General features: G+C 43.3%; 1 pseudogene; it reads left to right on the top strand.

The window, feature by feature from the left end:
• The first annotated feature begins 6,668 nt into the window (after nucleotides 1–6,668).
• The window catches only part of LOC138077648 (antigen WC1.1-like), a 58,683-nt pseudogene continuing 48,082 nt past the window's right edge, over nucleotides 6,669–17,269 (top strand).

Below are 17,269 nucleotides of genomic sequence, written 5' to 3'. Positions count from 1 at the left end.
AAGATAATTTCTCTTGAATATCTAGCATAGTGCCGTTCAATCATTCAATACACCTTAGATGAGCATCTATTAACTTATAGAGAGCAGAAATACAGAGCTTATACTCAGGTACAGACCTCACTCCAATCCTGGGCCCTGGCAGGGCCTCAGCAGATGCCTGTAGCCTGTAGGAGCCTCGGATAGCATGCCCAGATGGGGAAGGATTCGATGATAAGGACGAGAGAATCTGTTCACAGACTTTCAGATGTTAAAGGAGGAACACATTTTGCTGTATTTCCAGTGTTCTTAGGCTGGTCCTCAGACTGGACTCAGCTGCACCAAAGCTCCATGTGCAGTAAAGCATCAGGTCATAGAGTTCAAGTCTGATCAACCACCCAGCCTTTGAACTCTGAGTGCCACTCCAGTGGCACTAATCTTGGGTTTAAGTGGCTTAAGAATGACCGCCCACAAGAACTCAATAGCTCTGGAGTTGGCAATTACATCAACTCTGAACAGAGGTGGATTAATCGTGAAGCTAGCAAAGCTTCACCTTCACCTTCTAAGTCCTGGGAGGGGAGCCCTAGGACTGTGCTCATAAGAATATAGGTTTTGAATGTGGCATTTTCTTGAGTTGAGGGAAAAAAATTCAGCAAAATTATTTCTTAACCAAAGGTGAAGTAGTTAATTATCTACCTGGAGCACTAAATCCAAGAATCAGATTTGTTCAGGAAATCAAGAAAAAACTTAGGGGGCTTAGAAATACATGCTGCCTTTTCATTAGTACAGGATTGGTGGAAGGTAAAAACAGGATCAAAGATGATGGACTGGCTAACTCAGAGGAAAGAAGAGCTGTTTAAGGATGAAGGTCAAGATGCTAAGAGAGAAATTTGGGAAACTGAGCCTGACTGTCAGCACAGAGTGATGTAAAGGGAACAGGAGATGCAGTAGGGGTGAGTGCTCTTAAACAGGACTTACACCTAGTTGTTGGTCAGTCAGAAATGGTGACTGAGAAACAACCAAGCCCAACAGAGGAAGCAAGGTGGGATCAGAGGGAGCAGCTTGGGATGAAGACACAGAAGGAAGAGGAGATCCAGGAAAGGACCTGCTTCACGTGACAGATTCTGTCTTCAAGTCTTCTTTCTCCTTTGTATCCATCAGAAGAGACTCTGCTCTGCTGCTGGAAAAAGTGACCTGCAAGTCTCAGTGGCAACACACATACACACATATACATACATACACAAATGAACACACACATACTCATATACAGACAGACACACACACATATACACACACATACACAAATGAACACACACTTACATACTCATATACAGACACACACATACACACACCCTCATCACAACCTACAGACGTCTGTGGTCTGTGAGGCCCTTGCACATGCACCATCTGGAACATGCAGCCTCTGCGGCAGGAGAAAGAGAGAGACTAGAGAGTCACACTTGGGCTTTTCCGGCCTCCACTCAGAGGTGCCCAGGTGACACCACCCACGCTTCCCTGGCCACAGTGCGTCACCGGGGGGTGGAAATGCAGCTGTTTGACGAGCATCACTGTCTATCCACGTCCTTCAGTAGAGCTCCTGAGAGCAGTGCTGTCAGCTTTTTCTCACCTTGGAGAAGCTTCTTAGGTACCGCTTTGTGCAGAGATTGAACGTGATCTGACCCTCCGGAGTGGGATTTGAAGGCATTTTCTATCTGGCTCCTTGGTCTGGTGTGTCTCTGACTCCTTCCTCCACTTCAGCTTGTTTGAGTGGGATTAATCAGATTTGTGTCTCCCCTGCTCCCACCTCCCTTCCCCACTCAGTATCACTAACTGCAGGGTGATTGTCAGCATTTGTTCATGCATTCATTTCTTATCTGATATTTGTTAAGCTCTTTCTATGTGTCTTTACTTGACCTTATGGAGGCATTGAAGAACAAGACACAATACTTGCTCTCAAAAAACACACCACTTTAGAGACAAAAAGAAAGTTTTTACAGATTCAATAGACACAGCAGTAATTCTGAACTGGAAGAATTAGAAAGTGTTCACAGAGATGACAACTCTGTGCATTTAAAAACAAAGGAGGTTATACATATTTTCTTTCTGTAGTGGGCTTGAAAATGTGTCCTCTAGATTCAAATATACATAAATGTGATATTCGCTATTTTTATAACTGATTTCATCTTGTGCAGTAGCGAGGGGTGTTTACATGGACTGAAATTTCCATGAGGTTAACACAGACTCTCCCATTTAAAATTTGTCCAAGTTAGCTCGGATTTATGTTAATAATTATCTTGTCAACTCCAGTTCAAGCTCCCTGCTGAGACTGGTTTTCCTCTATTTCAGGAGGCATCTTCTTGTCTCTCCTCCCACAGATGGTGTCTGGGATGAGGGGGCTTCTTCCTTTCCAACAGCAGCAAGGAAAGGCCCTTTGTCTGCATGCTCTCCACTTAGAATCTGCCTGTCTTTGATTTAGTAGCATTGATCTGCTCTGGTCTTTGGGTATCTGATGTTGCACTATGGAGGAGTGAAGGAGGCCAATCCAGTGCCACAGTAATATACTGTAAAGGGTTGAAGAGAGATGATGGGGTGGACCTCAGTCAACTCATGACCAGCTCATGACCAAGCTCATTCCATGACCTTGTGATGAAGTGGTCTTTAGTAAAGAAGCCTTTACAAATCTTGGTCCCAGCCATGCAAGGAACACAGATGGTGAGTTGGGTCTCCAGTACTTTGGTGTAACAACTCAATTAATTGTTTCCTTTTGAAGTCATATAGTTCTTTTTTAATTCAAAAATATTTTGTATATTAGTCACTCTGATTGGTCCAGAAAATGTCCCTCTACCAAGGATATTTAATTATTAACTTTCCTAGCAAAGAGATTACTGAACCTCTGAAACCTCCATATTTTCATGGTGATTTGGGAATAATAATGCTACATATTGTATTGCTTTACAATCCATAAGACTGAATAAACAGTCTAAGTTAAAGAACGGGATTCTTCCTGCTTTTTACTTCTGCACTTCTAATTCAATACAGAACTTGTTACACTAAAATTTTTTATAAAAAAATTTCTTCCTGTTACAGTTATGTGTGGTTTGAACTGAAAATATGCCAAATGATACATATATAAACATCCGGACCACATGGCCCTATCTGATTAAGACCAGAACAGGAGGCTTCATGGTGTTCACCTGTCAGTGTGCTGAGGTTTGTCTTCTTTATCTTCAGATATACAAAGATGCAGTGTTTATACGTATTTAGAACTGGCTCTCTCAGCACCGCTCTTGGAATGGGGCTAGCCTTGTTTCTGGTATTGCAATTGACTGCATTCATTGCAGAAAAGTGTAGAAGTGAACCATACCTAGCTTATGCCATTTAGTCATATTGAAATAGCATTACAACAAGTGACACAACTTGCACTGTGCTGTTAAGTCCTCACACCAAGTTAGATTATATCTCATGAGATTTCTTTTGATTGAAATGATTTGTGTAAAATACCTGGCTGACATTCATTCATTCAGGTATACAATAGACATCGTTTAGGATTTTTAATTACCAGGCATTGGAGATAAGGAGGTGAATTAGACACAGAACCTTTACCAAGTCCATTTATAAAGTAAACTTAGCAAGTAAACAACTTAATTCATGAGGTTCACAGTTGGTAAGGTCGAGGTTCATGAGCAGTAGAACCTCTCTCTGGGGCACAGAGAAAAGGGGAGATGTGTGGAAGACTCACAGCTCTGGCCCCAATCACCGTCACAGCGTGTGGTTCCTGGGAGAGTTCTGACAGCTCCAGTCAAGGCTCCAGGTAACAGAATTGAATTCCTATTCTAGAGTTCTGGGATTCCTGGGATGGGATGGAGAGAGGGGCCCTAATATTGCTTCTCTGCCAAGACGATGTACTACTGTTGACTGGTGGTTATATCTCTTACTAATGCAACTTATTTAATTCTAACCAAAACTCTGTCATCTATACACAAGTATAACTCTTCTTTTACAGACAAAGCCACCATACAGAGAGTGTAAGGACCCTGTTCCAGGTCACACACAGGGTATGTGGCTGAGCTCTGAGTCAGGCCAGGGCAGACTGGTTCCTGAGCCTGTTCTCCTGACCCCTGAAGTTCACATAGACGCAGCTGGGTTAGTGTCCTCCCTAAAGCTTCCCTCCTTCAAATCTTGGATGAGGTTAGACACTGAGATTTCCTTATGTGTCAGAGAAGACGAACCTTCATCAGAGGGCGAGTTGCTCCCTGCTGACCCTGCATCCCCAGCTCTGGGGTAGAGGGTGCTCCCTGAGCACAGCCTGCCAGCCCTGGGTTAACCCCTCCTTCCAGCCCACTCCATCCTTATAGCAGGGTATGAAGTCCAGAACAGTATTTCACTTGTGAGATCTCAATCCTGAGATGAGACCCTGTGAACTAGGTTCACTAAACACATCCCTGTGTCATCCTGTGGGAGGAATGACTGGACTCCAGGAAGCACATCCCATGTTCTAGGTGTTTGTCTGGTGGTTTCTGGTGATGCTGCAGAGTCTGTAACTGGGTAAGGAGTGATGACTCTGGGACCCAGGGGGGGTACAGCACCGACTCTAGTGACTGAGCAGGTCCTGTTCCTACTCCGGTCCCTGAGTTTATATTCTGGTTTTGATATTTATAATCAGTTATCATCACTACTGTTTTAAGCATCCAGAGGAGATGGGGTTCATGTACAGATGGAGGCTTGGAAGTCAGAGGAACACAGGGCAAATAAGTGACAGTTGCAAAATAACGGGTTAATATTAGCATATTTAGAGGGAGAAAAGCATATGTTCAGTTGACTTTTCTCCCTTTTTATTTACCTGAGTCTCAAGGACAGAGAAGCTATGTCTGCTGACCAGGATGAGGTGTTTCTCCAGTGGGGTTGTGACAGGGCTGTGGACTGGTCTGCAGCTGCCCTCAGTGTTGGCCTCACTGGGACCTTCAGGTGTGGGAGGGGGAGGGTCTGAAGCCATCTCTGAGCTCTGGTAGGGACTCTGGGGCGTGTGTGTCACAGGTGGGTCCTCCCCACATTGTGCTGAAGTGATGAGAGTCAGGGTGAAGGGGCCTCAGGGTGGGTTTGTGTGGACCACAGAGGGGCATCTTGAGCCTGAGGGATTATGAGGAATGAGGGCAGTATGTTAGTGACCTTGAATTTCGATGGGGGAGCTCTGTCTTGCATCACTTATGGCCCTACTCAGTCTCTATACTCATCCCTGGGCTACTATCTGGAGAGCATCTGGGAGCTTCTCTGATCAGCGGAAACAGAACAAGGCAGCAGTGGCCACACTGGGCATCAGCCCCTTCTGCTTGACTCTGTGCCCTCAATCCACCTGGGCTTCCATTCTTGCTGCCACCTTTCCTCTTAGACTAGAATGAATGAACCCTCTTCTGTTTTCTGCTTCACTCACCTCTTCTTTGCCCCTTGCCTGCAGCCACTGTGCAGCAGAATACTTTCTATTTATCCTTCTGTCTGGGGGCAGTTGCTTTAAATTATATTTTACATCTTCTTTAGTTATGGCTTATAATACAAGGGTGTTCTGAATCCTATGAAACCAAACTCTCAATATGCAAAGAGGGACAATGTGAAGTTTAGAAAATCCAAATCTTTCTAAGTTATATGTTTTCTTCTCTTAGATCCCCAAATCCTATTTTGGCAGACTAGAGTTGAATGATAACTCCTACTTTCTCTTTGTCTCCTGTAACAGCAATCTCTTTCTCTCTTGAAGCATCATTTGTTGACTAGCTGAGAGAGGTATTTCACATAAAATTAATGCAATAAAGGGAAAGGGACTTAGCATGTCTGCAAATCCCTTATAGGGCTTCCCAGGTGGCTCAGCAATAAAGAACCTGCCTGCCAATGCAGGAGATGCAGGAGACGTGGGTTCGATGCCTGGGTCGAGAAGATTCCCTCAAGAAGGAAATGGCAACCCACTCCAGTGCTCTTGCCTAGGGAATCCCATAGACAGAGGAGCCTGGCGGGTTACAGTCCCGGGGTCACAAAAAGTAGGACACAACTGAGCTCACAGGCAGCTTCTCCGGGACCCAGTCTCAAGATCATTCTGAGAGGAGACCTGCAATCTCATCCACTCAGCTTAACGGTTCCCTCCCCACCCTCTCCACGGTCACCTGTGAATTCCTGAAATCCTTGCCCTCATTTTCTGCTGGCCCAAGAAATGTTCTTGTATTTGAAGCCTTCCTGTAGTACTCTTCTTGACCCTGAGCTCAGTGCTGGGGAATATCAATGCTGGATATCACTGAAGTTATTCTCCGTGGTCCAGTGAATTCCATAGCCTGACCCTGCCAGATCTTACAGTCCTTGGGGACTGGCCAAGGTAATCAGAGGAAAGAATGGTACTCATAATTTTTGATGAGACTTTTCTACTCCAGCCCTGGTCAGGGGGCCCGGCTCTCAGGACCACGGAAGCAGGAGGTCAAAGGACCGTGTTGCTCATATAAGGAGATGTTGAAGATTCAGAAGCTCATTGGTGTTTGAGCTTCAGAAAGTGGCAGATGCAGCCTCCGATAGTGCCTGAAATGGTGAAAGGCATCACTATTGGCTCTCAGGAGGGAGGGTGTAAGGGGTGGTCTATATAGACCCCGGTTGGCACCCTGACGCCTCCTCACAGGCTGATCCTGCAGCTGGGACTGTGACCTTGAGGATGTAGGGTCAGGATGGCTCTGGGCAGACACCTCTTCCTGCGGGGACTCTGTGTCCTCCTCCTCGGCACCATGGTGGGTGGTCAAGGTAAGAGCTGCCCCTCTGTCCTGGGTCCACGGCAGGGGAGTGGACCGCTTGGTGAAAGGAAAGGTGTCTGGAGTTCTGGAGCTGAGCCTCAGTATTTTTGACCAAAAAAGAGCCACACTGACTGTGAATGCTGGTCCCTCTCCTGTGCGGGCTACACTGGTCATAGCGGCAGATTTTACAGAGCAGTGGGGTTTTGTCTGGACTGAGCTGGGTCAGCCTGAGTCCCCTCCACTGTCTCCCTTGTTCTCAGGGAGCTTCTAGGAGTCCCAGTGGCTCCCAGTGTGTGGAAGTTCCAGCGACTGACCCCAGCAGGGACTCTGGGCTGTTCCCACACACTCCACGTGCCTGGTGTGTGAGCACTGCCCCTGGGTCCCCGTGTTTCCTGTGTCTGTGCTCCTGTAGGCTCTGTGCGTATGCATGTGTGTGTGTGTCTGTGTCTGTGTCTGTGTGTGAGGAGTTTGTGTATGTGTGCAAGGATATGTGTATTTGCAAGGGTTTGTGATGAGTGTGTGAATGTGTGTGTGTGTGTGTGTGTGTGTGTGTGAGAGAGAGGCTGTGTCTGAGAGAGGGTGTGTGTGTGTGTGAGGGTGTGTGTGTGGAGTGTGTGAGGAGTTTGTGTTTGTGTGCAAGGGTATGTGTGTTTGCAAGGGTGTGTGAGGAGTGTGTGAGGGGGTATGTGTGTGTATGTGGAGTGTGTGAGGACCTTGTGTGTGTTTGTGTATGGTGTGAGGATGTGTGAGGAGTTAGTGTGTGAGGAGTGTGTGAGAGTGTGTGTGAGGGTGAGGAGTGTGTGAGAGTGTGTGTGTGAGCGGGTGAGTGAGGAGTGTGTTTGGGTGTGAGGAGTGTGTGAGGTTGTGTGTAAAGTGTGTTTGGGTGTGAGGATTGTGCGAGGTTGTGTGTGGAGTGTGTGTGTGTGATTGTGAGGCATGTGTGAGGAGTTTGTGTGTGTTTGAGGGTGTGTGAGGAGTGTGTGAGGGTGTGTGTGTGTGGAGTGTGTGTGTGAGTGTGTGTGAGGAGTGAGTGAGGAGTTTGTGTGTGTGTGTGTGGAGTGGGAGTGTATGAGGAGTTTGTGTGTATGTGCGTGTGAGTGCGTGTGAGTGTGTGTGGATCCTGTCTGTGTGAGAGGAATGGGGCTGCTGAGCAGGGACTGAGTCCGCGGGTCTGTGAAGCACACAGGGTCCCACAGGGCTGGGGGTCATGGCCGCTGCATGTGACCAGATCAGAGATGATGGCGCACCTGCCTGCCTCTCTCTCTCTCCTCTCCCCCATCCCCCAGGCTCCCCTCTGCATGTTGCTGCGTCTGCCCAGCACTGGGCTCTGTGAGAGGCTCTGCCTGCTTATCTCACCTGTCCCCATTACGGAGCAGAAGCCCACAGCCAGCAGCAGGGACCTCTTGTCTATAGAGATCACTTGTGCAGCCCCAGGTGTCTAAGTTCCCTAATCTCTGCCCCAGTCCCTCTGACATTTCCTGATGTGCTGGGGACCTGGGATAGTCCTTTCCCCTCCCAGGATCTGCTGTGACTCTGTAGGGAGCACTTTCTGCCTCGTGCCCTCTCCTGTCCCTCCCTGTAGCTGGTTTCCCCTGAGTGAGAGGACAGCAGGCGTCAGGGCTGCGGCTGTGGAGAATCTGGTCTCCAGTCTGGTGGAGGCGGCCCTCTCAGATGTGGGTACTGGTCTGGCTGAGACTCACTGCAGCCCCATCTCATCTCAGAGCTCACTGTCATCCCCTAGACCTCAGCCTCCAGTCCACCGCTCTCCTTGGGAAGTCCCTTCGCTCCTCATCTCTGCTCCTTGAGTGCTGAGCAGATGCTGGTGAAGTGTCTCCTCCTGAGGGCTCTGGAGGTCAGAGGTGGGTTTTGGTCTCACAAGGGGGAGATGACGGATGTTTTGATGCATGGCCCCTTCCTGTTACAAGGAAAATTGTAGGAAATATCATCAGCTGTTTTTAAGAAGCAAGAATATTTCACCAAAGCAAGCAGTATTTTCATTTTCTTTGAAACAACACCATTCAGACTTATCCTATAACATCTTAATCTTCTACTTCATGCTACAGTAGACTTGCTCCTTGTAAAATAAGAGTCTTGGCTTTTCTGAGCACCTGATGATTTCTCACACGTTACAGGAATCTCCACCTTGAAATTCATGATGGGCATTGGCATAAAACTATCTCTCAAATGCAGTTGATACCATTAGACAAAAATGTAGATCTTCAGGATTAGATAATTTGGCATATGTTGTTTTTTATCCCGTTTTACAATCCAGAATATATTTTGGACATTTTTCTATATCATTAACTATTCTTTTACACACTAAAGCATTCTATTGTAGAATTTAAAAATACAGGCTATCACAGGGATAGTACTGAATTTTTTAACTGCCTCCAGTTATTTCACTATATGCAGAAGTGCAATATGCTCACCTGACCGTCTGTATTGAGCATTTAGTTGTTTTCAACAATTTTTTGCTATTATGAAAAATGTTACTCTGAACTTCCCTGCGTTTAAATGTAGGACCATCCATGATTGCTTCTCTTAATCCTATTCTGAAGGTGAGGTTTCCAGGAATTCCCTGGTGGTCCAGTAACTAAGGCTCCATGCTGCCTGCAGGATCCCAGATTCAATCCCTGGTCTGGGAACTAGATTCCATATGTGGCAACTAAGAGTTTGCATCCTTCAGCTAAAGATCCTGCATATGGCAACTAAGACCTGGGCAGTCAAATAAACAGACAAATAAACAAATATTTAAATGTTGAAAGAAAAAGTGGAGTTGCTGCTTTATAGGCTGAGTACCTCTAAGGCTTTAAGGCTTTGTACCTATAACTTTGAAGTTTTTGGTACATAGAGATTAATGCTTGCCAGAAATAGCTGCATTGAACTTTTGTTCTACAAATGGTGAATGAGAATATTAGTTTCCACACAGCTTCACCAACTTTGTCTTCTTATGATGTTCTAAAATCTTAGCCAGTTTGGTAGGCAAATACTCGCATATATTAGCTAATGTAATCCTTCGTTTGTGAATTACTTTGCTCATTACGTTTGTCCTTTTTACCTTGTGACGGCTATCATTTTTGTCATGATTTGTATTCAAGCTCTTTATACTACTACTATCATCTACTGCAACAACCAACAGTGCATTTACTTATATGAACTCATTTGAGCACACAACAGTCCAACAAGGCAGAGTATATATTTTATCCACCAAACAGATCACTGAGGCAAAGCAAAGTCACTTGCCCAAGATGAGTCAGTTGTAAGAAATAGAGGTAAGACTTGAAACCAAGCAGTTTTGGTGCAACTCCCTGTCCTATTGAATTACATTATTTTTTAGACTGAATATGCTTCCTTCAGTTTATTGTTTGATTTTTTTGACTGTACCAAACCAGACCAGGAATCAAGCCTGGGTTACCTTCATTGGAAGTGCAGGGTCCTAATTGTTGGACCACCAGGGAAGTCCCTCATGGAAGTTTCTAATAATATTAATTGCCTGTTAAAATTTCCTGTTTTTGTTTCCACTTTCAGAGCCTTGTCAAGCATGTTCTTCCCCACTTCATATTTAAATAAATTATTTTTATCTGTAATAATTTTATGAATATATTTACATGTGTAAATACTAAATAATTGTGTCAATTATTTTATGTATGATATGACATTCTACCTAATTTTATTTTTTCCAATGTCATTCTTGAATTATTTCTTTTTCTTTTCTTACTGATTTGAAGGCCATAAATGTGCTAAATTATATCATTTCCATATCTTCTTTTCAGAATTTATTTAGACTTTCATTCCACAAATGTTTATTAATTTAAAGATGGGTTTGTGGGGCATTCAACCCATACCCTTTGCAATTCACCAGATGCTGAGGCCCTGATGATGGTGAATAAAGCTCCCTGGCCCATATTAACTGATAGTCTAGTGAAGCTGGACAATAAAACTAGAAATTATAATAAACTCTGATAAGTGCCATCAGTGGGGACACCAGCACGATTTTTTTTGTTTTTGTTTTTTTCCCAATGAGTTAGCTCTTTGTATCAAGTGGCCAAAGTATTGGAGCTTCAACTTCAGTATCAGTCCTTCCAATGAATATTCAGGGTTGATTTCCTTTAGGATTGACTGTTTCAATTTCCTGACAGTCCAAGGCACTCTCAAGAATCTTCTCCAACACCACAGTTCAAAAGCATCAGTTCTTCGGTGCTGCTTCCCGGGTGGTGCTAGTGGTAAAGCACCCGCCTGCCAATGCAGGAGACATAAGAGATGCAGTTTCCATCCCTGGGTTGGGAAGATCCCCTGGAGAAGGAACTGACAATCCACTCCAGAATTCTTGCCTGGGGAATCCCATGGATAGAGAAACCTGGCAGACTGTGGTCCATAGGGTCACAAAGAGTTGGACACTACTGAAACGACTTAGCACACATGCACGCAGCTTTTTTTATGGTTCAACTCTCACATCCATACATGACCACAGGAAAAAACATAGCTTTTGACTATACGGACTTTTGTTGGCAACGTGATGTCTCTGCTTTTTAATACACTGACTAGGTTTGCAATGGCTTTTCTTCCAAGGAGCAAGTGTCTTTTAATTTCATGGTTGCAGTCATTGTCCACAGGGATTTTGGAGCCCAAGAAAATAAAATCTGTCACTACTTCCACTGTTTCCCCATTGAATTTAGTTCAGATGACCATTTCAAGTATTAAAAGCTGAGAAATATATTTCCAGCTCCCATTACTATTATTCCTGTCATTTTTCCCTTGAATTTGCAAAAGTTTTTGTCTCTCTATTTTTTTCTGTCTATTGTTTCCAGCTTTATTGGAAGGTAATCACCATATAATAAGATATAAGTGAAAGGTATACAGTATGATGACTTGAAATACATATGTATATATTCTCCAGTGAAGACATACAGGTGTCCAAACAACACATGAAAAGATGCTGAGCACCATTAATTATCAGAGAAATGCAAATCAAAAGTACAATGAGGCATCACCTCACACCAGTCAGAATTGGCCATCAAAAATTCTATAAATGATAAATGCTGGGGATGGTGTGGAGAAAAGAGACTCAACCAAGAGCAAACTCATTGGAAATTATCTGGGAAACATTGAAGGCAAGAGGAGAAGGGTGCAGCAGAGGAGGAGCTGGTTAGATAGCATGATGATTAGAAATCATCATGAATTTGAGCAAGCTTCAGGAGATAGTGGAGGACAGGTGAGCCTGGAGTGTGTCAGTCCATGAATTCACAAAGAGTTAGAGATGACTTAGCAACTGAACAACAACAAATAACTGATTCACTTTGTTGTACAGAGGAAATACAACATTGTAAAGCAACTATACTCCAATAAAAATTAATTTTAAAAGGATACAAATGAACTTATTTACAAAACAGAAGCAGACTTACAGATATCCAAAACAACTTATGGTTACACAAGGGGAAATGTTGGGAGTTAGGGAGAGGGAGAAATCAGGAATTTGAAATTAACACACATGCACCTTACTATATATATGACAGATAATCAACATGGCCCTACTGTACAGCACAGGGAAGTCTAATCAGTATTCTGTGATAAGCTAGGAGAGAAAAGAATCTAAAAAAGAATGAGTATATGTATTAAAATATATAACTGAGTCACTTTACTGCACACCTGAAACTAACACAACATTGTAAATCAGCTATACTCCAAAAAGTAAGGTATTAAAAAAGAAATACATATGTATTTTGAAACTATTAACATAATTAAGTTAGCTAACACATTGATCACATCATGTCACATAGTTACTGTGTGTATGTTATGAAAACTTTTAAGATTGACTTTATTAGTTATGATCAAATATACAATCAGTATTGTCAACTAAGATCATGACAACTGATTCCATCATTTCTTGGCAAAAAGATGGGGAAAAAGTGGAAACAGTGACAGATTTTTTTTTATTGGGCTCCAAAATCACCATAGATGGTGACTGAAGCTATGAAATCAAAAGATGTTTTCTCCTTTGAAGAAAAGCTATGGCAAATCTAGACAGCATATTAAAAAACAGAGAGATTACTTTACCAACAAAGCTCCCTATAATCAAATCTATGGCTTTTCCAGTTGTCATGTATGGTTGTGAGAGCTGGACCATAAAGAAGGTTGAGCGCTGAAGAAGTGATGCTTTCAAACTGTGGTGCTGGAGAATACTCTTGAGAGTCCCTTGGACAGCGAGGAGATCAAGTCTGCCAATCCTAAAGGATATTCATTGGAAGACTGATGCTGAAGCTCCAATACTTTGGCCACCTGATATGAAGAGCCAATTCACTGGAAAAGACCCTGATGTTGGGAAAGACTGAGGGCAGGAGAAGAAAGGAGTGACAGAGGGTGAGAGAGCTGGATGGCATCACCAACTCAATGGACATGAGTCTGAGCAAACTCCAGAAAATAGTGAAGGACAGGGAAGCCTGGTATGCTGAAGTTCATGGGGTTGCAGAGAGTCGGACAGGACTTGGTGACTAAACAACCACGATTGTCAACTACAGTCACATGTACATTCCATCCCCAGGGCTTATCTATGTTTTAAGTAGACGTTTGTACCACCATCATCCTTTCCTCCCACTCCCACCTCTACCCAGACAACCACCAATTTACTCTCCTTATCTACGAATTTTTTTTTTTTAGATTTCACATATAAATGAGATCAAACAGTATTTGCTTTTCTCTGTTTTACTTCTTTCACTTAGCATAATGCCTTCCTACATTAGTTATGTGTTGCTGTGCTACAAATTACTGAAATCTTGGCACCTTAGCCCTAGTGATTAGAGCCCATGCTCAGCAACAAGAGAAGCCACCGGCATGAGAGGCTCATGTACCACAATGAAGAGCAGCCTCCACTCTCTAACTAGAGGAAGTCTGTGAGTGGCAACAAAAACCCAGCACAGCCAAAAATAAATAAATAAAACAAAACAACAGCTTAAAGCAGCAAACATCTAGCACCTCATAATTTCCATGGACTAGGAATCAGCAAGGATTACCAGGGTCCTCTGACTCGTGTTGTCTCACTGGTTCAGTCATCTGAAGTTTCGATGAGGGGTGGGTACCACTCACACCCACCTGGTTATTGGCAGCATTCAGACTTTAGGAGACTGTTTAACTGAGAGCCTCAGTCTCTTGCTGGCTGTTGCCAAGAGACGGAGTAAGTTCAGTTCAGTTCAGTTCAGTCACTCAGTCGTGGCCGACTCTTTGGGACCGCATGAATTGCAGCATGCCAGGCCTCCCTGTCCTTCACAACTCCTGGAGTCTACCCAGACCCATGTCCATCGAGTCAGTGATGCCATCCAGGCATCTCGTACTGTTGTCCCCTTCTCCTCCTGCACCCAATCCCTCCCAGCATTAGGCTCTTTCCAATGAGTCAACTCTTCGCATGAGGTGGTCAAAGTATTGGAGTTTCAGCTTCAACATCAATCCTTCCAATGAGCACCCAGGACAGATCTCTTTTAGGATGGACTGGTTGGATCTTCTTTTTTTATATACTTAGATTTTTAATGAATAAAATGAAACTATAGCATTATTTTAAAAATACAATTATAATATTTAATGAAATAATCATATTGAGATTTTACTAATGTTTACACATACCTTTGATTTTCAATAAGCACTTTATAGACCTATGAAATGGAATTAGAAGAATGACTCTAAGACTATATTAGCAAAATAATACAGATCTCTGTCACTTTCATGTTCAGCAAAGTAAGAAATCATTGCATAAATTCTTAATATCTTAAAATAGTCATGCTATAGTTTGAAGATCTTCTTGTAGTCCAAAGGACTCTCAAGAGTCTTCTCCAACACTACAGTTCAAAAACATCAATTCTTCAGCACTCAGCTTTCTTCACCGTCCAACTCTCACATCCATACATGACCACTGAAAAAACCATAGCCTTGACTAGAGGACCTTTGTTGGCAAAGTAATGTCTCTGCTTTTCAATATGCTATTTAGGTTGGTCATAACTTTCCTTCCAAGGAGTAGGCGTCTTTTAATTTCATGGCTGCAATCACTATCTGCAGTGATTTTAGAGCCCCCCCAAATAAAGTCTGACACTGTTTCCACTGTTTCCGCATCTATTTGCCATGAAGTGATGGGACCAGATGCCATGATCTTCATTTTCTGAATGTTGAGCTTTAAGCCAAATTTTTCACTCTCCTCCTTCACTTTCATCAAGAGGCTTTTTAGTTCCTCTTCACTTTCTGCCATAAGGGTGGTGTTGTCTGCATACCTGAGGTTATTGATATTTCTCCCAGCAATCTTGATTCCAGCTTATGCTTCTTCCAGCCCAGCATTTCTCATGATATCCTCTGCATATAAGCTAAATAAGCAGGTGACAATATACAGCCTTGACCTACTCTTTTTCCTATTTGGAAACAGTCTGTTGTTCCATGTCCAGTTCTAACTGTTGCTTCCTGACCTGCATACAGGTTTCTCAAGAGACAGGTCAGATGGTCTGGTATTCCCATCTCTTTCAGAATTTTCCACAGTTTATTGTGATCCACACAGTCAAAGGCTTTGGCATAGTCAATAAAGCAGAAATAAAACAGAGAGTAAGATAGGTCTTCAAAGGGAAACCAGAGTCATCTTGAAACCTAATCTCTTAAGTGACATCTCATCACTTTTGCCAAATTCCATTTGTTACATACCTGAGAAATACCTGGTGTCTCTCTTGCTGCTCCAGGTTCAGTGATGGCACATTGGGAACTTTGAATTAGTCATGTGGGAATATTTATACCATAAAAGTCAACAAATGCAGGGATATTTTTCCCCTCAGAGAGTTTTTTTTTTTTTAATATTCACCAGCATACCACTGCACTCTCTTTTAAAATCTCTCCTCTGTCCTGTGTCTGTGTCTCTCTTGCAGCTCTGGAGCTGAGGCTGAAGGATGGAGCCCACCGCTGTGAGGGGAGAGTGGAAGTGAAGTACAAAGGAGAATGGGGCACAGTGTATACTGAGTACTGGCTCCTAGTACATGTAGAAAACGTGTGCAGACAACTGAAATGTGGAGTTGCCATTGATGCTCCCAGAGGGTCATATTTCGGACCAAGACTTGGCCCCATTTGGTTTTTATATGTTTCCTGTGAGAGGAGAGAGGTTGAATCAACTTTGACTCTCTATAAGTGTGTCCATATTGATTTTAAAAACTATAATGACACCTTCTCTCATGACCAGGATGTTGGAGCAGTCTGCTCAGGTAAGGCCTGTCTTGTCTGGGAGGGGTTTCCCAGCAGGAAACACCTCTGTCTCATTCACAGAATGACCATGGGGAAACCAGATCACATGCTTTACAGCACTCTTGGGGGAAGACTCTGGTCACACTTGGTTCTTAGAGCATTAGGTTCTCAAAGGCGAGTAAGGGTTTGGTTGGCCCTGGACAGTAAAAACTCCAGATCTGTGGACTGCTGGACCCTTCAGATTGGAGAAGGAAATGGCAACCCACTCCAGTGTTCTTGCCCTGAGAATCCCAGGGACAGGGGAGCCTGGTGGGCTACCGTCTATGGGGTTGCACAGAGTCAGACACGACTGAAGTGACTTAGCAGCAGCAGCAGTAGGATATACTTAAAAATTAGCAGGGTGCTCTGGCATTTTAACCTTGATTATGGTTTTTACTCCTGAACGCTGCTCTAATTTAGATTTTCACATGTTTATGAACTGTTCCAGTTTTCTTGTGTTAATCTCTTTGTCAGTTTCAGAAACATGTTTTAGTGAAGGCAGGTCAAAGTGGTGACACAGGAGAAGTAAGAAGAGAATAGCATGTCTGTTCCAATTCTCTAATTGAAACTGAAGTCTCGGAGTTTCTTCTCAATTTTAGGAAAGTGATGTGAAAGAGAATTTCACCCTCTTTATCAGATTGGTGAAGGTGAAGTACTGTGTTTAGGATAAATCCAGAGTAGAAATTGTTTCTGAGCTCTGTGAAAGAGCTGACATTGGAGGACTGCAATTTTCTTAATGGGAACTTTTTAAGAAACTTCAGATTTTTTTTCAGATTTTCCATTTTTTGTGCTTTCAAATATTGGTAGTTGTATTTTCAAGGGAAGACATGCAAGGATCAAACAGAAGTAAAAGAGATAAAAAAGAGGTGGCAGGAATACACAGAAGAACTACATAAGAAAGGTCTTATTGACCCAGATAACGATGATGATGCGGTCACTCACCTAGAGCCAGATATCCTGGAGTCTGAAGTCAAGTGGGCCTTAGGAAGCATTAAGACAACAAAAGCTTGTGAATGATGGAATTCCACCTGAGCTAGTTCAAATCCTAAAAGATGACGCTGTTAGAGTGCTGCACTCAATATGCCAGCAAATTTGGAAAACTCAGCAATGGAGTTCCACAGAACTGGAAAAGGCCAGTTTGTTTTCATTTCAATCCCAAAGATGGACAATGTCAAAGAAAGTTTAAAGTTCCACACAACTGCACTCATTTCACATGCTAGCAAGGTAATGCTCAAAATCCTTCAAGGTAGGCTTCAACTGTACATGAAATGAGAAATTCCAGATGTACATGCTGGATTTAGAAA

Source organism: Capricornis sumatraensis, chromosome 4 (assembly GCF_032405125.1).
Source record: "Capricornis sumatraensis isolate serow.1 chromosome 4, serow.2, whole genome shotgun sequence".
Taxonomy (NCBI): domain Eukaryota; kingdom Metazoa; phylum Chordata; class Mammalia; order Artiodactyla; family Bovidae; genus Capricornis; species Capricornis sumatraensis.
Note: the sequence above shows the minus strand (reverse complement) of the source record. Positions and strands in the feature narration are given on the sequence as shown.